General features: G+C 39.0%; 1 protein-coding gene, 1 long non-coding RNA gene and 1 pseudogene across 4 annotated transcripts in view; all 3 read right to left on the bottom strand.

Moving 5' to 3' along the window:
• Positions 1–22465, bottom strand: part of NT5C2 (5'-nucleotidase, cytosolic II) — a 94592-nt gene that overhangs the window by 23061 nt on the left and 49066 nt on the right. The window lies entirely within an intron of this gene.
• On the bottom strand, positions 8530–10295 carry LOC105522763. Its single transcript, XR_001003497.1, has 2 exons — positions 9690–10295; positions 8530–8583 (listed from the first exon to the last, which is right to left on the bottom strand). It is a non-coding gene; the product is annotated as an uncharacterized LOC105522763 (long non-coding RNA).
• Positions 15665–16065, bottom strand: LOC105522764 (annotated as a pseudogene).

Genomic DNA, 22465 nt, shown 5'->3' with positions numbered 1-22465 from the left:
ACACTCACCCCTAAATCAGCAATTTTCTCCAGCTAGATGATCAGGTAATTATAGAGCAATGCAGTAACCAGTGAGTAAAACCTATGTCTATGAGACAATTTGGATTTGAAACTGAAATTAATGTATTCAGAATTTTCAGTGAAAAACAATACAGGGGAGAAAAAAGTCTGAAATCCCCATTTTGACAGCACAAATCCTAGAATAGCAGAAAATAAAAACACTATACATGCCACATTATATTTATTTGCAGGGCAGAATTTCCCGAGTGTTCAACTGAAGTGACTTTCTAGAAATTCCACGTATGGAAATACTTTAAATTTCCCTTTTCTCAATGAGCTCAGAGTACTTCCTAAAAATATGATATATCTTCACCATTTGCTGACATGAAGTTACATAGCAAGTACAAACATCAGCTGAAGCCAAAATTTAGGTCTCTTTGAGTCTCATCCAAAAGCTCTTTGTAAGGCCAGGAGTGGTGACTCACGCCTGTAATCCCAGCACTTTGGGAGGCTGAGGCAGGCGGATCACTTGAGGTGAGGAGATTGAGACCACCCTGGCCAATATGGTGAAACCCCATCTCTACTAAAAACACAAAAATTAGCCGGGCATTGTGGCTCGCACCTGCATTCCCAGCTACTTGGGAGGCTGAGGCAGGAAAAATCCTTGAACCCAGGAGGTGGAGGCTGCAGTGATCCAAGATTGCACCACTGCACTCCGGCCTGGGCGACAGAGCAAGACTTCATCTCAAAAAACAAACAAACAAACAAAAGCTCTTTGTGATAGGGTATATATACTACCACTGCAAAAAATGAATTTCTAGATTACATAAGCCATCAAAACTTAAGCTTGGGTGTTGAAACATACACTTCTCCCTCCAATTTTTTTCAACTAGTCCAAAATAAACTGCTCTACTCACAAGTGGGAATGGATTTAGTAAAGAGAGTCCAAGTTCTGCCCAGACAACACTATTTCATCAAGCTCTATATTAATCAGTAATACCTACAAGCTATTGACATTTTCTCATAAGCGTCCCAGAAAATCATTTCAGCAACACAAACTCCCTGGTCATTAAATTATCTGCTATATAGTACAACCAAGGTTGGAGAAGCAGAATCGCAGCCACACAGAGCATGAATTTAGATGTTTTATTCTAAGTGTCCCTAGTGATAAACCTATTTGCTGTGACCTGGTGGCAAAAATTCCTGAAGCTAAGTACCGCCATTCCTTTGAAAATAAAAATAAAATACAAAAAATAAAATTCCTTTTTTAATCAACCAGGCTCTACAAAGTCAGCCTCAGATATTTATGGGAAACCATATGTATCTCCTCAGACTGAGAGTTTTATGCCTCTCTCTACAGCTGCAAAGGCTCTAATTTCAATTTCTCTCCCACAACTGTGGCATGTAAATGATGCACAGCTTCAGGCTCAACTCTCACAATTGACTTTCTGTGGTTCCAAAACCCAGGCAATAGCTTAGAGTAAACATAACTTCACACATTATCTGCTTATTTCTTCTCCCAGAAGGTACTCTGGCCTACCTAGTTACTCAATATAGGAAGACAAAGGAAGAAGCTATTTTAAGGGCTGGAGTCCAAAAAGGAGGACTGCTTCAGCCACTAGGACAGCACACAGTGTTCTCAGGTTACATAATTAGACTATAAAGAAAACAACCAACACTTTGGAAGTTGAAGTTACTGAGAGCATTTGAAGATATTCTTTACTCCATAATCTGCAAGGAAAAAAACAGTTCTTCAAAAAATAACTGTTTTCGGGATGAAAGTTGTGGGCTCTGTTTTGAGTAGATGCTGTTCATACAAGATAGAATATATGTTAAAGGACGTAGTCCCTTTGGAATGAGCAGAAGACTTTCCGCAGGGAAGTTTGGAATTCTCATGCACTTTTTTACCATTGCCACCAAGACACACTATGTAGTAATTTATAGAGTTAGAAAAATAAAGGGCAAACCTCTACAGAGGTTCCAGCCTAGCAGAGTGCTGCTGCCAAAATGAGAACTCACATGAGGCAGATGCAGATGCAGTGTGTGTCACTCCAGTCTTGAAGGAGTTACACTGGCTCTCCTGTTAAAAAACAAAACAAAGCAACAAAACAAAACAAAAACAAAAACAAAAGCTGGTTTTAAAACTGTTGTGATGGGCTGGAACAGAGAGATACCATTTGGAAACTGGTATTACAGGAGTTACTACTGCCCTCCAATTTAGAAGCCTCTGACCATCACTAAAATTAGCCTAATTGGCCATAACAAAACAAGAGTATTGAAGATAAGCCTAAGTATTATTGTGTATTATTTACTTTTCTGGCACCCTGAGTCTGGAATGCAAGCCAAGTCTGATCCTAAAATGTTAAGTCGAAAGACAAACAGAAAAATAAGTCTACTGGTCTTAGTTTATTTTCTCTAGCACATTTCAGGCTAACACGATAGAAACTGAATGCAGCTGGGAAACGGTGTTTAAAATTAAACTATGGGTAGTGAAACAGACTGAATAAAGGATATAAAAACAAACCAGAGTGGCCTCACCTTGCTTCCAAGTACCCATTTTAGCTGAGTCTACCTATACCTAACTACTAGGTTAGTCATTATCAAGATTCTAGTCATCATTATCAAGATGACTACAATCAACTGCACACTGCTAAAAATCTAACCAGATATCTAAATTTGGAATGGAAGGAAATTTTTAAATTTTGATTGTCAGTGGAAATCTGCCCTTAGTAAGCCAATATATACTCTATAAAGTTAAAAGAAACTACCCAGTCCAGTAAAATAACTGAGTTGAAGATACATAATCCATTAAGTATACTGACACTTTAAAGATATGCATTATGTTTAACTTTATAGGGAGTCATTTTCCCTAGAGACATTTAGGTTTTTGAAAACATGTAACTGGGCTCCTCCAATTCTTAGATTTTTGGGGTACTCAACCAAAGAGCAGAAATGACCAGATGTAATGTCTAAAAGTCCTAAAAGCATTACAACACTACCAGCAATCACAATGAAAACCAAAAATGCAACCCAACCACCCAAGAATAGTCATTTGCTTTTACATTATAAGTATGATCAACATCAACATGCTCATCTATTTAGCTGTAGGTTACATAATGTTGGTTCTCTAGGCCTCTAACTAGAAAAGGTGATAACGCACATTTTTCTCTGAGAAAATTTTAAGTGAGATCTTTCCAATTATCATATAAACAAATGCTCGAGGACTTTTTTCCATTTTCCAAAACTATATGAAAATCCTACACATTAAATAGACACAGGCAAAAATTCTATCTGTAACCTAAGAGATCACAAATGACCTAAAAAAGATATTTTCATATCTTTCTAAATTTTCAAAGCAAATTTCCTAAAATGGCCTTATTTTTAATTTACTTAAAACAGCTAGATATCATGGCAATACTTCTAGTAATACAAAGTAAAACACACTCCCAAATGACTAGATGTGTAAATAAGTAAAGTAAGTGGAGTTTGAGTGACCGCCAATTTCAGTTTATTGCAAGCAAATGCAAAATTAAATGGTAATTAAGAGTTATTTGTTTTAAAAATATTAAGATTAGAAGAATATTTTTAAATAAAATGAAAAAAATGCCTAATTCAAAAATATTCCATCTGAGAATCTGTATACTTACAAAGATCTTGTATTTTCAGTACTGTTTTCAATTTAAGACAGAAAAATTGAAAATTATTGAGATAACTTTTAAAAATCATCTTTAACCAAAGGAGCTGCTTGTAATACAAAAACAGAAATAGCTAATATATATTTTTTTCCAAAAATAAACAGACCACAGCACTCAAATGCCTGTACTAAAGTTAGAGGAATTTAACAAACATTTGGATACCTACTGTGTACCAGGTACTAGAAGCTGAGAACAAAAAACAAAATAATGTATGATCCTGGGCCTTGAAGGAGCTCATAGCTCATGGCATATTACAAGGGATATACACTTAGATATTTATAATAAATTTTAGGAGATCAGTAAGACTAATCAAATGACTAAGAAAGTATAGAGGGACAAAAAAGGGGGCCAATCAATCCAGCCCAGGAAGTCTTCTTAGAAACTAAGCATGATTTATGTATGATTTATTCAGGCTTATACAGATAACTCATTTTTATAACCAATTTCTCAAGGTACTATAAAGTTTACCTGACAACTCTCTGAAATTCAGATTCAGCTAATATATTACAAACATCTATGTCAAGACTAGGCAAGTGAATTAATGTGTGAAGTGGGATACATGAGGGTGCACATCTTGTCTAGAGAAGAAAGTGGCTACTCAAGTGTAGTTGACTTCCCTGTGGGAATGGGAGCCAAATGTTGCCAATTGTGTGGTAACAGCCAACCTAGACTTTTACCTGTAATCTCTCAATTGTGTAATACTGACCCAATTAGGCCAGCATGGTGGCTCACACCTGTAATCCCAGCACTTTGGGAGGCTAAGGCGAGTGGATCACGAGGTAAGGAGTTCAAGACCAGCCTGGCCAATATGGTGAAACCCTGTCTCTACTAAAAAATACAAAAAAAAAAAAAATTAGCTGGGTGTGGTGGCGCACACACGTCGTGGTGGCGCACACCTGTCGTGGTGGCACGTGCCTGAATCACTGGAACCCAGGAGGCGGAGGTTGCAGTGAGCTGAGATCGCACCACTGCACTCCAGCCGGGGTGACAGAGCAAGACTCTGTCTCAAAAATAAATAAATAAATAAATAAAAATAAAAATACCGACCCAATTAAACAAACAAAAACTCTTTCAGCCAAACTATGGTCTGTGGTCTAAGTTGGGTCCATGGGCCAACACAGTGTGCACCCCCAGCCTATACTTTAGGTCATATACTTCCACATACATTATCTATCCTATTTAATTGAAATGTTTGACTATCTTCTTCAAAAAGTCTTAAGGAAATGAACAGAATTTAGGTACTTAATGAATTGGAAATCTAGATGGAAATAAATTCATTCTTTAATAACAAAGTATTCTGGGTAATGTCAGTCTATTCATCCCAAGGAAAAAACTGAGGAAGTGGATTAAAAACAGAAAATAAAAGAACCTCTATGTGGTCACTTGATGTGGACCCCTATAATCGTCTGAATCTGATTTCTTCACTTGATTATCAAAACAGAACAAATGTTCCCAATGACAGAATCACAACGTCCTCATGATCTGCTTAGGTAATCCACTACAGTATTATAGTGTCTTATTCATAAGGTTTAACCTAAATCTTTGCTACACAACTTGATTCCATTATCATTTGTCCTTTTCTCATTGGCTATTACCTGCATGATAAAACAAACATCCAGAGAATGTGTAAGCAGAAAGGAGATAATGAATCAAAGGTAGCTATTATGTTAGAACTATGTTGAAAACAAGTTTAGTCATGTTGAAAATAGCCTTTGGCCAGGCGCGGTGGCTCACGCCTATAACCCCAGCACTTTGGGAGGCTGAGGCAGGTAGACTGCATGAGCTCAGGAGTTCGAGACCAGCCTGGGCAACACAGTGAAACCCCATCTCTACTAAAATACAAAAAAAATCATCCGGGCATGCCAGTGTGCATCTGTAGTCCCAGCTACTTCGAAGGCTGAGGAGGAGAATTGCTTGAACCCAGGAGGCAGCGGTTGCAATGAGTCGCGATTATGCCACTGCCCTCCAGCCTGGGTGACAGAGTAAGACTCTGTCTCCAAAAAAAAAAGAAAATAGCCTGGATGCTGGGAGTGAAAAAATCATCTTAATAATTTCACTGATGCCACTAATATTATTACATGACATTCACACACAAAAAATACGGCCTACATTTGAATGCTTTTATAATTGGCAATAAAAAGTAAAGATCATAAACACTAGTAATTGATTCTATCACTTACCATGTAATGGAGATGAAATGGGTTTTATTAAGCAATCTTTTACATTTCTTAATCTAGAAACAAACCAAGTGTTATTGCAATTCAGAGAGATTAATTTCATATTAGTGAAAACTTTAACTGGGATACAGACTTGACATAAAAGGAATCAAAGCTTGGAAACTAAGGGAATCAAAGCTTGGAAACTAAGTATAGACTCATATATTAAAAAACTGTCTAAAAAGTAATATACACCAAAAATATGCCATATATTTCATATGTAATATATGTCTAAAAATAATAGTATTGAGCATGTTTATCTCAACGAATACAAAGGCTTTCATCTACAAGTAAGATAATGCACTGGAGTATTATTTCTTTTAAATTATTTCCTAACATGGAGGGACCACCTCAAAAGCACTGCCTGACTGTAGAAATAGTACTTTATTTCCTGAGGAAGGTACTATAAGAAATTCTGAAGTTTAAGAAAAAGAAGCAGCTAAAATAACAAGGACTATAATATCTCAAATGGAAATGAAAAGACTAAAGGACCTTAACATTTAAATGCCTCTTTAAAAAAAAAAAAACACTTTATTGGTATTTTTTTGTTTCTGCCACATTATTTTTAAATTTAATATTAAGGATATTTTTACTCATACACACAAAAGTAGAGGAAATATGTAATGAGCTGCTTTAAACACATCACACAGCTTTAACAACTTTTGCTATTTTGGATTCTTGTTTCATCCATCTTCCCTAATTTATTCTCACCAAACTTAATAAATTTTATCAAATCAGAAAGTTTTAAAATTGTTCTTTCATAAAACATTTTAAATAGCAGAAGTGTACACAAGTATTATGTATCGCACATACAGAATTATACTATATATACTATATATATACAGAACTATACTATGTTGTCAATATTACAGTCTTAATGAGAAAACCTGTTCTACCAACAGCATTGTTCTTTTAACCAGATAGTGCTGGTTATTATTATCAGGTATTAATATTCTTAGGAAATCAGAGCAAGAGATAGGTAGTATACTGAGCTAAAGAAAATAAAACAGTGTAACCACTGAGAAAATTTTTTTTTTTTTTTTTTGAGACAGAGTCTCGCTCTGACACCCAGGCTGGAGTGCAGTGGCGCAGTCTCGGCTCACTGCAAGCTCCGCCTCCCGGGTTTACGCCATTCTCCTGCCTCAGCCTCCCGAGTAGCTGGGACTACAGGCGCCCGCCATCTCGCCCGGCTAGTTTTTTTCGTATTTTTTAGTAGAGACGGGGTTTCACCGTGTAGGCCAGGATGGTCTCGATCTCCTGACCTCGTGATCCGTCCGTCTCGGCCTCCCAAAGTGCTGGGATTACAGGCTTGAGCCACCGCGCCCGGCCGAGAAAATTTTTAAATAAGGGATGACACCAAAAGTAGCTTAGTTTAAATAAAGCTTAGTTCAGTTAAAGAAACAAACTACAAATAACAAGTATTTTTACCTAACAATAATGGATTTGCTCCAAATTAAGCTCTCTCTCTAAAAGACAATTATCTCAAAATAACAGAAACAAAAATGGAATTCTGAAATGAAAATAAACTGTATTATGAGATATGACTAATAATGTCTGTTAAAAACAAACATAATAGAACTTACACATCGAAATGAGCCTTCACCCATTCAAAACAATCACTCCCAGACTGGGCGTGATGGCTCACATCAATAGTCTCAGCACTTTTGGGGGCTGGGGTAGGAGGACTGCTTGAGCCCAGCAGTTCAAGATCTAACTCGGCAACATAGCAAGGCCCTGTCTCTATAAAAAATCTAAAAATTAGCCAGCTATGGTGGCATACACCTATAGTCCTTGCTATTCAGGAGTTTGAGGTAAGAGGATCACTTGAGCCAAGCAGTTCAAGGTTATAGTAAACTACAATTGCACCACTGTGCTGCAGCCTGGGTGACAGAGCAAGAACCTGTCCCAAAACAACAACAACAACAAACAATATGCAGGAGCAATTGTATTTATCCAGAAGCAATTATGTATTTATTCTAGTATTGCAACCACTACTCAAAACATTGAGAATTCTTATTTTAAAATTACTTTTAGAGTCTACAGCACATTATTCTAGACATCCTCCCTGGTAGCACATGTTTGTTCCTCAACAGGTGATGAATTTAATTGGAGGTGAGGGTTATTTGGAGCAACTAACGAATAAATGGGGAAAACGAGCTGGGTTTTAAAAAAAGTATGACTATGTAAAACAATAAAGCAGGTTTTGAGTTTATAAGCTGGCTCTGAAAACAATTCCAAAAGAATTCCTAAAATGTCTAAGCAAGCAATATTGGAGTAAGTTTTCCTTAATAAGGTAACTATATGAAGGATAACATCTATTTGGAAGCATATTTTCTTATGTGCTTTATTTTAAAAAATTAGTCCTTTGCCCCATTTTGTATGTGCTTAATTTTGCAAGTCACTTCAAATGCCTTTTGGAAAAAAAGTGAAGTATAAATCCTATATAACAGTAGTCTATAGTCTATTAATCGTTTATTGCTTCATAGTTAAAACTATAAAGAATGAACCTACCAGCTATGCAAATCTATTCACCATAGGCTTTGTCAAGTTCGTTTATGCTAATCATAACGCTGATACAATTCAATGAATCTAGCATGAAATTATCACATTTCTTTTCCCTTTTTTTTGGATAGGTCTCATTCTGTAGCCCGGGCTGGAGTGCAGTGGCACAATCTCGGCTCACTGCAACCTCCGCCTCCCAGGATCAAGCAATTCTCCCGCCTCAGCCTCCAGAGTAGCTTGGATTATAGACGTGCACCACGCTCAACTAATTTTTGCATTTTTTTGTAGAGATGGACAAAATTATCACATTTCATCTTCACAAATCTCCTTTAGGGGTTGGGTCCTCATAATATATTCTGATTAGATTTTTACTTTGTTTAGTTTTATGAATGTTTTCTAATTTATTTTTATTAATAATTTTATTAACCACAGTTATCTTTTTTTTTTATGGGATCATCTCTTTTTGGAAAGGGATTTTTTTTTTCTTTTTATCTGTTACCCTAGTTTCTCCGTTTAAATACTCAGCTTATTCTCTTACTCTACCCTGTTTGTGGGGGAGGGCAAGAGTCCAAAAATTCTTTTTTTTTTTTTGAGGCAGAGTCTCACTCTGTAGCCCAGGCTGGAGTGCAGTGGCCGGAACTCAGCTCACTGCAAGCTCCGCCTCCAGGGTTTATGCCATTCTCCTGCCTCAGCCTCCCAAGTAGCTGGAACTACAGGCGCCCGCCACCTCGCCCGGCTAGTTTTTTGTATTTTTTTTTAGTAGAGACGGGGTTTCACCGTATTAGCCAGGATGGTCTCGATCTCCTGACCTCGTGATCCGCCCGTCTCGGCCTCCCAAAGTGCTGGGATTACAGGCTTGAGCCACCGCGCCCGGCCAAGAGTCCAAAAACTCTTAAGAAAAAAGATCACTAAGGGAGATCATGAATGCATTCTTAAGTCAAACTACACCTATTTTTCTGTTCTTTAATCTTCAATTGTATGCTTTTGATCCATTCACAAACCGATAAATCTCTCAAGAATAAGTCAGAGGGCCAGGCGTGGTGGCTTATGCCTGTAATCCCAGCACTTTGGGAAGCTGAGATGGGTGGATCACCTGAGGTCGGGAGTTCGAGACCAGCCTGACCAACATGGAGAAACCCCATCTCTACTAAAAATACAAAATTAGCCGGGCATGGTGGCACATGCCTGTAATCCCAGCTACTCAGAAGGCTGAGGCAGGAGAATCGTTTGAATCCAGGAGGCGGAGGTTGAGGTGAGCTGAGATCGCGCCACTGCACTTCAGCCTGGGCAACAAGAGCAAATTTTTGTCTCCAAGAAAAAAAAGTCAGAGGGTATATATAGGTTGGTAGCTTTCACTGACTTAGAAGTGCTCATTCTCTCACACAAATATCTCTTGCACGTGTAGTATGGAAGCCAGTAGGGTGAGGTAACGCGCAAGTTCTACATTTTCCAAGTTGTGAAGAGCATGCCCTGAGTATTATTTCATGAACTAGGACAATGAGAATTTATTTGGTCTTTTTGATAAAGGTTACTTTTCTTAGTTTGTACCAAAGACTTTTCAACAAATACATTCCTTAGAGACCACTCGTCACAGTAAGAACTTCAAATAGATGCAACCGGTTTACATACTATCCATAGTAAGTTCAACTCAGCTAATCTTCCATCTTAATTCATCACTATTACGAAGAGTTTCATCTTCCTTTAAGAAGAAATGCTAAAGCACAAACACCGACCTTGACCTTGTCATTGGTTTCATTAAACAAAAAAAAGGCGTGGCCAGTTGCAGTCTTATGCCTGTAATCCCAGCACTTTGGGAGGCTAAGACTGGTGGACTGCTTGAGTCCAGGAATTAGCAACCAGCCTGGGCAACATGGTGAAACCCCGTTTCTACAAAAAAATTAAAAAATCAGCCAGGCATGATGGCACGAGCCTGTAGTCCCTGCTACTTGGGAGGCTGAAATGGGAGAATCACTTGAGCCTGGGAGGTGGAGGTTGCAATGAGCTGAGATCGCATCACTGCACTCCAGCCTGGATGACAGAGTGAGACCCTGTCTCAAAAAAAAAAAAGAAAGAAAAGAAAAGAAGTAAACTCAAAATGGATCAGAGACCTAAATATAGGAGTTAAAACTATAAAACTCTTAGTAGAAAACATGGCAGAAAATCTTCCTTATATTGGATTTGGGAATGATTTAACAGCTATGACAGCAAAAGCACCGGCAACAGCAGAAAAAAACAGATAAACTGGACTTCAAAATTAAAAACTTCTGTGCTTCAAAAGGCATGATCAAGAGAGGGAAAAGAAAACCCACAGAATGAGAGACAATATTTGCAAATCATGTATCTGATGAGGGATTAATATCCAGAATATATAAAGATTAATATGCAGAATATGTAACTCCAGTTATTTAAAAAACCTAATTTTTAAAAACTGACATTTCTCCAAAGAAGTTATATAAATGACTAAACACATGAAATGATGCTTAATATCACCAGCCATTAAAGAAACATTAAATCAAAACCATAATAAGATACCTTAACTTCACACCCAGTAGGATAAGTATTATCAAACAACAACAAGAAACCTGAAAATAAGTATTGCCAAGATGTGAAGAAATTGGAACTCTCATTCATGTATTGCTGGTGGGGATGTAAGATGTTACAGCCACTGTGGAAAACAGTTTGGCAGTTCTTCAAACAGCTAAACATAGACTTACATTACGATCCAGCAATTCCTATTCCTGGGTATATACCCAAAAGAACTGAAAGCAGGAAGCAGGAACTCAAACAGATGCTTAAATACCAGTGTTCACAGTAGCCTATTCATAACAGCCAAAAGGTGGAGACAATCCCAATGTCCATCAGCAGATGAACAGATAAACAAAATGTGGTATATACCTACAATAGAATATTATTCAGTCTCAAAAGGTAATACATGCTATAACATGGACAGATTTGAAAAATATTATGCTAAAAGAAATAAGCCAGACATAAAACAAATATTGTACAATTTAACTTTTATGAAATATCTAGAATACACAAATTCATAGAGACAGAAAATAAATTAGAGGTTACTAGTGACTGAGGGGTGGAGGGAATGGGGAGTTATTGCTTAATGGGTATGGAGTTTCTGTTTGGGATGATGAAAAAGTTCTGGAAATGGATAGTGGTGAGCATTGTGCAACTTTGTGAATGTGCTTAGTGCCACTGAATTGTATATTTGAAAATAGTTTAAAATGGTAATTTTATATTCTATATATTTTACCATAAATTTTTTAAATGCTGGACTTGAGATGTCTGTAGTGACAATACACCAATACTGCATAATATTTCTTACTTTAAATTGTTTTTCTCACCCATTTAAGCACCTCCAATGCCAGTAAGTTTGGTGAGGATATACAATCGCTGACAGAAACATGATGAGTGCCCTGGACTCTAGTCCAAGTAAACACACCATCTAAAAAATGTTCACTTAAATGTCAAGTGAGTTGAGTCCATTCCAATAACAATAAAACAAGATCAGAGTGCATCTACTATGTTCAAGAGGGCAGGGATCAAAGGTCCTGAGATGCCTCTGCTAGTAGCAAGATAATGCTCTGATTTACTGACACCACGAGCCACTTTCTCTTAATTTCTTCCCTGGTACTCTTAACAGCTTTATTCAGTCACCATTCCCACACTTTAGGTTTGTTAATGCCAAGTGCTTAGGTTTGGGATAACTCCCCAGAGGCTAATAATATGGCCTAGAAAGGAGGGGAGGGCAGAAAAATTCAAAAGAGAGGAACCTAAAATATATTTCCAATCCCCCTAAGATTTTTTAATAGAGAAAAAAAATGCACTGTTTAATTTTAGAATTCTTGGTGGGGCACGATGGCTCAAGCCTGTAATCCCAGCACTTTGGGAGGCTGAGGAGGACAGATTACCTGAGGTCAGGAGTTCAAGACCAGCCTGGACCAGCCTGGCCGACCCCGTCTCTACTAAAAATACAAAAATTAGTCAAGCATGGTGGTGGACGCCTGTAATCCCAGCTACTTGGGAGACTGAGGTGCGAGAATCGCTTGAATCCGGGAGGAGGAGGTTGTAGTGAACTGAGATCACCACACTGCATTCCTGCCTAGGTGACGGGGCAAGACTCTGTCTCAAAATAATAATAATAATAATAATTCTAACAACATTTCTAATACAGTACTTATACAGTAATCCTGAGACTTAATGAAGCTTTAAGATTATTTCTAAAAATTAAGCAAAAGAGAAACTATGTTTTAACTATGTGTTCTAAAGATGAAGATTACAATTCAACTGCAAAAGAAAGATGCAGTTTTGCCCTAGGCAGGGTTTTCATTTGGGGGGGGGAAATTAAGGATGATCTCTTTTGTTTACAGGTTGTTATCTCTTATTGATATCTCATCTAGAGTTACTGGATAATTTGTTCTGAAAGCTGGGAGCAGCATGAGAAATGGAAACTGACCTGAGTTTAAATTCCAGTTATGAGTTTTAACAAATCAGTTGCTAGTTATTGACAGGGTTTAGGACATTTGAACCCAAAATATGGTACCTTGGTATTCAAGAAAACAGAAGCAAGAAGGTCACTCTCACCACCCCACTTCTTCCCTAAAGCAAGTCATAAAATCTAGGAAGAACTGGCCTGGCGCGGTGGCTCACGCCTGTAATCCTAGCACTTTGGGAGGCTGAGGCAGCCGGATCACGAGGTCAGGAGATCGAGACCATACTGGCTAACACGGTGAAACCACGTCTCAACTAAAAATACAAACAATTAGCCGGCCATGGTGGCGGGCGCCTGTAGTACCAGCTACTCGGGAGGCTGAGGCAGGAGAATGGCGTGAACCCGGAAGGCAGAGCTTGCAGTGAGCTGAGATAGCGCCACTGTACTCCACCCTGGGCGAGAGCAAGATTCCGTCTCAAAAAAAAAAAAAAAAAAAAGCTAGGAAGAACTTTTCTCACCTTCCCCTAAAGCAGGTCATACTACTCTCATTTGAGGTATCCTCCTTACACCAGGAGGAAAGGAACTGCCTTACCTCTGAAGACCTAGGGACGCAGCAAAGAATCTGAATGAACAGAGCTTACTAAATTCCTCTCAGTTTATTACCATTAGATCATACCCCCTTTTGTCCAATCATACTTCTCTACAACTGTCCACTTCTTTATCAGTCCTGTCACAGAAAATACACAGGTTTACTCATTTCTTCAGGTCCTCATTTCCTTATGAAGGCTCCCGTGTCCCAAAAAACTTACATTAAATTAATCTGTATGCTTTTCTCTCACTGATCTGTCTTTTGTTATAGGGGCTACAGCCATGAACTTAAGATGGGAAGGAAAGACATTTCTTTCCCTTAGACTATATGTAAGTCATTTTATCTGTAGACTTAGTAGCCTTTTTGATTTTTTGACTTTTTGTTTGTTTGAGACAGGGTCTCGCTCTATAGTCTAGGGTACAGGCGCAATCACAACTCACCAAAACCTCAAACTCCTTGGCTAACACCATCCTCCTCCCTCTGCTTCCCAAGTAGCTGGGACTACAGGCGTGCACTACCACACACAGCTAATCTTTTTTTTTTTTCTTTTTTTTTTTCTAAGTTCCAGGGTACACATGCAGTATGTGCAGGTTTGTTACACAGCTAAACATGTGCCATGGTGGTATGCTGTACCACACCCTGCTACTCTTTATTTATTTTGTAGAGATGAGGTCTCACTATGTTGCACAGATGGATCTTCAACTCCTGGGCTCAAGGGCTCTCCAGCCTCCCAAAGCACTAGGATTACCCCTGTGAGCAATCATGCCTAGCCTCATTTTTGTACAATGTTGCTAGTAATCCCTACCTCAGCAGGCTGTGGTGAGGATTAAAAGGTACGTTGTACATAAAGTAAATTTTCTAGTACATGTTCAACAAATGTTCAATCTTATCCTCCTGAAAATTTCTCAGAGAAAAGAGAAGGAGTGGACACTAGCCATGGTATCCACTGATTCTGAAATGATAACAGAAATAAGGAGCTTATTGCTGGATTTACTGAAATGACACAGAATCTAAAGTGCTGGAGCTGGAAAAAAAAACTGGAATGTACCTCCTTCCAGATTTCCAAGCACAAGATTCACAAGAGAGCCAAAAAACTCAAGCCTTCGTAATGGGGGGGGGGAGTCATTATGATTTCCCAAATGAGTCAAGTTAGAAATACTACATTTTCATAATCCTAAACCTATATTTCTGAAGGGCTTAAATACATATTAACAACTCATCCCCCTACTCCCTACCAGTATGTTGCTGTAGTCTTCCTTGGGGTTAAGACTTCTGGAAATTTAATAATTCTACATGTATAATTTTTTTGTCTTAACTTCATGAAATTTACCACATTTAGTCTTTTGTGCAATCACAAAAGTTAACTATTTCTAACTTTCTGATTGTTTCAAAAAGGCAAGTAACTCTCCTTGCATCTATTAGAATCATATTAATGATACCTCTGTCATAAAGAAATATTTTTTTTAATTTAAAGAAGGACTTGTTGTCCAAAATCTATTTCCTTCAGCACACTGGTAAACATGCTCATGGAAACATGCTCTGTTGCCAAAATACCCTGTCATTAAGAGCTGCTCAGGAAAGAGCTTTAACTTCTATTAAGTTCATGATCATTTGCAATACTTACACACACACAACAGAGCATTAAACATTCCACTGCCATCTACCAAGCATGCCAGGTTTTTCTGTAATATATAGAAGTGTAAATAAGGTCAATATTGGTATCTTTCTCCTTATTCCTCAGATTTTTTTCCCTTTCAGCTCAAGTTTCAGTGTATTAATACCTTGGTATCACCAAAGAGTACACTAATCACTGCACTAGTCATTTTATGTACACTATTGCATTTAAACCTTACACCAAAAGTGTAACCCTACCACATCCCCCCGCCTTTTAAAAAATTAAATGAAGAAACTGAGACATAGGTTAACATGCTGGTGGTCAAGAGCTAGTACAAGGCAGAACTGGGATCCAACCCAGATCTACCACACTCTGAGGTTTTTCCCTCCAACCACATAACCTCTAGAGTAAGGATAACAGTAAGACTAGTTGGAATGTATGGGACTTATATTTAATATATAATATGTAACTTAATAATACAATAATTAAATTTAATGTAATTATATTTAATATATTTAATATAATTTAACAGAAAGAGAATTATTCTGCCTTTTAAAAAAAATCACTTTTTTTCCATGAGGCATTTCATTTATAAATATGTATGTCTCTAGAAAAAGAATCCTAGGATTTTCCCTCCTGTGCGTTTTCGTCTTGCTTCTTCATGGTCTATGGTATCAGCTGAGATCGTTAGTACAATGAAACCAAACTGGTGGGATGGAAGCAGATTATTCTACCATTTTTCCAGATCTTTGAGTTGCACATCAAATCTGGGGCTCATCCATCCCTCCGCACTTGTTTAGCCTGCCTGTGAGGTTCACAACAATTTTCCTAGCTCTGTGATCATCAATGATTTCAATTCGCCAATGTAACCATGCTTCATCATCACAGTAAAAAAAACCGGACAATGACTTTGGAGCACAGCCTCATAAGAACCTGGCGTTTGCCTCTCTTTTCGGCACTGTTGATGCTCTTGAGGGCATCAGCCAAGTCATTCATGTGCACCATTGTGGCGGCGTGGAAAGATGATGAAAAGAAAAAAAAAAAAAGGACTTCTTACACTCAGATTACGCTCACTTAACAGCTGCTGGCTAGCATTTTGCTTCTTGAAGAAACCACATTTTGCAGATTAGCAGTCTGTCAGATGCTGATCTGTAACCATGAGGAGGTAATGTTAAAGACTTTATGTCACTCATTTACTTGGAAAATAATTTCTCATTTGAAGTCTCAGAACTAGATTTCTGGATTTAATATTATAAAACTAACTAACAATACTAATAGAAATGACTAGTCTGTTCGTGCCTATTAGCCATTTGAAAAAAAACAAGCACTGAACAGCCTGAAAAATACCAATTCTGTTTTCTATTTTCACTCTGTTGTCCACTGTTGGTAACAACAAATTCAGCAACACAACATTTTTAGCAGCTGTCTATGCAAATAAAACCAAACAAACAAAATTCAGAAACAGTATAGATTAGTCCCTTCATTTTGTGGAGAGGGCATAGTTTGATTAAAAACAACTTTCTTGCTCTCTCCCAAGTCCAAAGACCTAATCTTAGATTGGCTTTCAAGATCTTTTTTAGTTTGTTTGGTCCTGGGGTTCGCCTGACCCATCTGTGTGGGTCACATAACCACAAAAAGGCTAACAAGACTGTGTGCTCAAGTAAGGACCACAAATGAAAACTCTGGGGTATAGAAAGTATATACATGAGAGCAACTTAATACAATACGAAACTAGAGCACACAACAGCTCTAATTAAGGGAGAAAGAGGCCTCAAAAAAAGGGAAAAGAAAAACACGTATCTGCAGAGGAAGTCAAAATGCAAAGGGCCAAATCCTGATACATATCATGTGCAAAGAATGCCACTAAAGTAACTTGGTGTGAAAGAGGAATTGTAAATACACCTGATGGGTACTTTTTATATAAAACATAGTTAGCCGGGTGTGGTGGCTCACATCTGTAATCCCAGCACTTTGGGAGGCCAAGGCAGGCGGATCACAAGGTCAAGAGTTAGAGACCAGCCTGGCCAATATGGTGAAACCCCATCTCTACAAAAGATACAAAAATTAACAGGGCATGGTGATGCATGCTTGTAGTCCCAGCTACTCAGGAGACTGAGGCAGAAGAATCGCTTGAACCCGGAAGGCGGAGGTTGCAGTGAGCAGAGATCACACCACTGCACTGCAGCCTGGGGGACAGAGTGAGACTCTGTCTAAAAAACTAACAAACAAACAAACAAACAAAAAACAGTCCACTCTTGGCCAGTGGTAAAGCTAATACATATGGTTCAGTACTATCTAGATTCTAAACATGACTTTCATTTATAAACTCATCTGTACTCGATAGACAAACTACAGTTGACTTGAATAATGCGGGTTTGAACTGCACAGGTCAACTTATATGCGAATTTTTTATTTTTATTTTTTTGGAGACAAGGTCTTGATGTATTACCCAGGGGGAAGTGCAGTGCCATGACCACAGCTCACTGAAATCTCAAACTCCTGGGCTCAAGTCATCCTCCCATCTCAGTCTCCGGAATAGCTGGAACTACAGGCACACACCATGATGTCTGGCTAATTTCTGAAAAGTTTTTGTAGAGACTGGGTCTCATTAGGTTCCCTAGGCTGTTCTCTAACTCCTGGCTTCAAGCAATCCACCTGCCTCGGCCTCCCAAAATGTTGGGATTACAGACATGAGCCACCATGCCCCGCCCTTCAGACTTTTTACAATAAAAGTGTGCCTACCTCTCCTGCCTCCTCTCCTATATCCTCCACCTCCTTTGCCTCTGCTGCCCCTGAGACAGCAAGACCAGCACCGTCTCTTCCTCTTCCTCCTCAACCTACTCAACATGAAGATAATGAGAATGAAGACCTTTATGATGACCCACTTCCACTTGATGAATAGTAAATGTATTTTCTCTTCCTTATGATTTTCTTAACAATTTTTGTGGCTAATTTTTTGTAAAAATATCGTATATAATATATACAATATACAAAATATGTGTCAACTGCCTGTTTATGTTATCAATAAGTATTTGGTCAAAAATAGGCTATTAGTAGTTAAATGTGGAAGAGTTAAGGGTTTTCGATTGCATGGGAGTCAGTGCCTTTAACTCCTGTATTATTCAAGGGTCAACTGTAGTTAAAGCATAATTAATGTACATAATCTCATTAGAGAAATAAAGTGGTAATCTACAATAATACAGACATAAGGAGCTAAACACAAATACTGGCATTCTATGGGTAGCAGATTCAGGATTAATACTGATTTAGGTTCAAGACAACCAGGCAAGGCCGGGTGCGGTGGCTCAAGCCTGTAATCCCAGCACTTTGGGAGGCCGAGACAGGCGGATCACGAGGTCAGGAGATCGAGACCATCCTGGCTATCACGGTGAAACCCCGTCTCTACTAAAAATACAAAAACTAGCCGGGCGAGGTGGCGGGCGCCTGTAGTCCCAGCTACTCGGGAGGCTGAGGCAGGAGAATGGCCGAAACCCAGGAGGCGGAGCTTGCAGTGAGCTGAGATCCGGCCATTGCACTCCAGTCCGGGCGACACAGCGAGAAAAAAAAAAAGACAACCAGGCAAAATTACTTGTGTCAATAAACAAGATTTTTACATATTTTGTTGCTGTTCTATATACAAATGTTAGTCTTACATAGAAATCTTGCAAATAAACTAATACATAGCTGGCTTCAATTATGGGGATAATTGGTGACAAAGGAATCTTCTCTGAAAAATACTTTTGGTATTAGGCCAGCATTTAGATGAGATGAAGATAATGAAGCTCCCATCAGAATGGATTATGTTACTGAACACTATGTGACATACTTCATTGGGGAAATAAATGACTACCAAACTGTAAGCAAAATAAGAAACATTTTAATACAAGAAAGGCCATCAATTTCTCTTTTTAACAAACTACTCTCAACTCTCAACAAACTCCCAACAACCAACTCCCCCACAGCCCCCAGTAACACCTTTACCAAAGGTCATTGTATCATTAACTTTTGAAAAATTACAAGTTTAGAATTATTATATATATGGCTTAACATTCCTACAGTCCACATATGTATTTTTGCTTCAGTTACCCTCTTCCTCATTCATTAGTAACATCAAAGTTTTAAATATTTGCATTTAACATAAACAACAGGATTCTCAAAACATCATTTTCTTACCTACTAATAGGAACCATGAAAAAGCTGAAAAATCAAAATAAAACCCCTCTGCCCAAAGAAGGTCTTCTGTGGCCATCTTCAGGAAGACCAAAAACAGAGTTTCCTTATGAAAATATCTCAATTTGCCAAGATTAAATCCCACCCCTCATCCTTTCCAAAAAGAAGTCATATGTATTTCCCACATCTGAAAACAAGAAAAAAGAACTTTGAGGTAACCCTATGTAGCTGTTTCCTCAGAACAAATTTAGGCAAATTTACAGTGTGATAAGGATCATGAGCCAATAACCACCTCTCAATGAACACACCATTCCAAAACATGACTTTGAGATGTTATGTTTGACATGTGATGTCATATGCAGACACTTTAGAAGCATCAATCCTAGGATCACTGTATTATAAGAATTTCACTACATTCTAACTCTGAAAACTAGTAATCTATCTATGCTGTAAGGTAATTATATATCACTCAAAACACTGTTTGCCAGAATAGCCAATTCACAGATTATGCTAGACAGATAGTTTTATAGTTCATTCTATGGTCTCAATATTTGTGTCCTTCAAAGTTCATATGTTGAAATCTAATCATCAATATGATGGTGTCAGGAAGTGAGGCCTCTGGGAAGTGATTGGTGCCCTCTTTTATAAAGGTGGAGCACTTGTGAATGGGATTAGTGCCCTTATAAAAGAGGCCTAAGAGAGACCCCTTAGCACTTCCACCATGTGAGGACACAGCTAGAAGGTGCTTTCTATGAATCACAAAGCAGACAAACCCACATTGTGGAACACTCTACAAAATACCTAGCCAGTACTCTTTACAAGTCTCAAAGCAAGGCCAGGTGCAGTGGCTCACAACACCTGTAGCTTCAGCACTTTGGGAGGCCAAGGCAGGTGGATCGCTTGAGCCCAGGAGTTCCAGACCAGTCTGAGTGACATGGTGAAATCCTGTCACTACTGAAAAATAAAAAAGTTATCTGGGCATGGTGGCTTGCACCTGTATCTCCAGCTACTTGGTAGGCTGAAATGGGAGGATCACCTAAGCCTGGGAGGTTAAGGCTGCAGTGAACCATGATTGCACCACTGCACTCCAGCCTGGGCAACAGAGTGAGACATTGTCTCAAAAGAGAAAAAAAATTCTTATTTTTTAAAAAAGTGTTGGCCGGGCATGGTGGCTCACGCCTATAATCCCAGCACTTTGGGAGGCTGAGGCGGGTGGATCACCTGAAGTCAGGAGTTTGAGACCAGCCTGATCAACATGATGAAACCCTGTCTCTACTAAATACAAGAAATTAGCTGGGCGTGGTGACGCATGCCTGTAATCCCAGCTATTTGGGAGGCTGAGGCAGGAGAATTGCTTGAACCTGGGAGGTGGAGGTTGCAGTGAGCTGAGATTGAGCTACTGCACTCGATCCTGGGAAACAGGAGCAAAACTTCGTCTCAAAAAAAAAAAAAAGTGTCAAAGCAATGAAAGAGAAGACTTAGGAACAATCACAGATTAGAAGAGACTAAGGAGATAAGACAACTGCATGCAATATGTGATTCGGCACTGGATCCTAGAATAAAAAGACAATATTAGTGGAAAAACTGATGAAAAACAAAGTCCGTAGTTCAACTAATAATACTGTACTAATGTTAATTTCTCAGTTTTTATAATTGTACTATGGTCAAGCAAGATGTTACCATAGGAGAGAGGAAAGGAGAACTCTCTAAATTATTTTTGTAGCTCTTCTGTAGGTCTAAAGTAATTTTTTTTTTTTTTTTTTTCTGAGATGGAGTCTCACTCTGTCACCCACGCTGGAGTGCAGTGGTGCGATCTCGGCTCACTGCAAGCTCTGCCTCCCGGGTTCACGCCATTCTCCTGCCTCAGCCTCCCAAGGAGCTGGGACTACAGGCGCCCACCACCATGCCCAGCTAATTTTTTGTACTTTTTTTTAGCAGAGACGGTTTCACCATGTTAGCCAAGATGGTCTCAATCTCCTGACTTCGTGATCTGCCCACCTCAGCCTCCCAAAGTGCTGGGATTACAGGCATGAGCCACCATGCCCAGCCGCGGTCTAAAGTAATTTTAAAATAATAAAAAAAAATTATGTCAAGAGTTAAAAAAAGAATAAACTACTTACTGGTAGACAACAATGTGAATGAATCACAAAAACATGCTGAGCAAAATAAGGCAGACAAAAAGGAGTACGTAATATATGATATGGCTTGGCTACGTCCCCACCCAAATCTCATCTTGAATTTCCACGTGTTGTGGGAGGGACCCAGTGGGAAGTAACTGAATCACAGGGGCATGTCCTTCCTGTGCTGTTCTTGTGATAGTGAATAACTCTCACAAGATCTGATGGTTTTAAAAAGGGGAATTTCCCTGCACAAGCTCTCTTCTCTTGTCTGCTGCCATGTGAGACATGCCTTTCGCCTTTCACCTTCCACCTTGATTGTGGGGCCACTAAGTTCATTAACTTCTTTTTTTTTTGGAGATGGAGTTTTACTCTTTTTACCCAGGCCGGAGTGCAGTGGCACGATCTCGGCTCACTGCAACCTCCACCTCCCAGGTTCAAGTGACTCTCCTGCCTCCTAAGTAGCTGGCATTACAGGTGCATACCACCACACCCAGCTAATTTTGTATTTTTAGTAGAGACGGGGTTTCACCATGTTAGCCAGGCAGGTCTCGAACTCCTGACCTCCGGTGATCCACCCACTTGAGCCTCTCAAAGTGCTGGGATGAGCCACCGCACCTGGCCTAAACCTCTTTCTTTTGTAAACTGCCCCGTCTCAGGTATGTCTTTATCAGCCGTGAAAACAAACTAATACAGTAAATTGGTACCAGTAGAGTGGGGCATTGCTGAAAAGATACCTGAAAATGTGGAAGCAACTTTGGAACTGGGTAACAGACAGATGTTAGAACAGTTTGGAGGGCTCAGAAGACGACAGAACAATGTGGCAAAGTTTAGAACTTCCTAGAGACTTGTTGAATGGCTTTGACAAAAATGTTGATAGTGACATGGGCAATAAATTCCAGGCTGAGGAAGTCTCAGATGGAAATGAGGAACTTGTTGGGAGCTGGAGCAAAGCTAACTCTTTCTATATTTTAGCACAGAGACTGGTGGCATTTTGCCCCTGCTCTAGAGATCTGTGGAACTGTGAACTTGAGAGAGATGCTTTAGGGTATCTGATGGAAGAAATTTCTTTTTTCTTTTTTTTTTTTTGAGACGGAGTCTCGCTCTGTCGCCCAGGCTGG

The sequence above is a fragment of the Colobus angolensis genome, unplaced genomic scaffold (assembly GCF_000951035.1).
Source record: "Colobus angolensis palliatus isolate OR3802 unplaced genomic scaffold, Cang.pa_1.0 Scaffold44, whole genome shotgun sequence".
NCBI classification, from domain to species: Eukaryota; Metazoa; Chordata; class Mammalia; order Primates; family Cercopithecidae; genus Colobus; species Colobus angolensis.
Note: the sequence above shows the minus strand (reverse complement) of the source record. Positions and strands in the feature narration are given on the sequence as shown.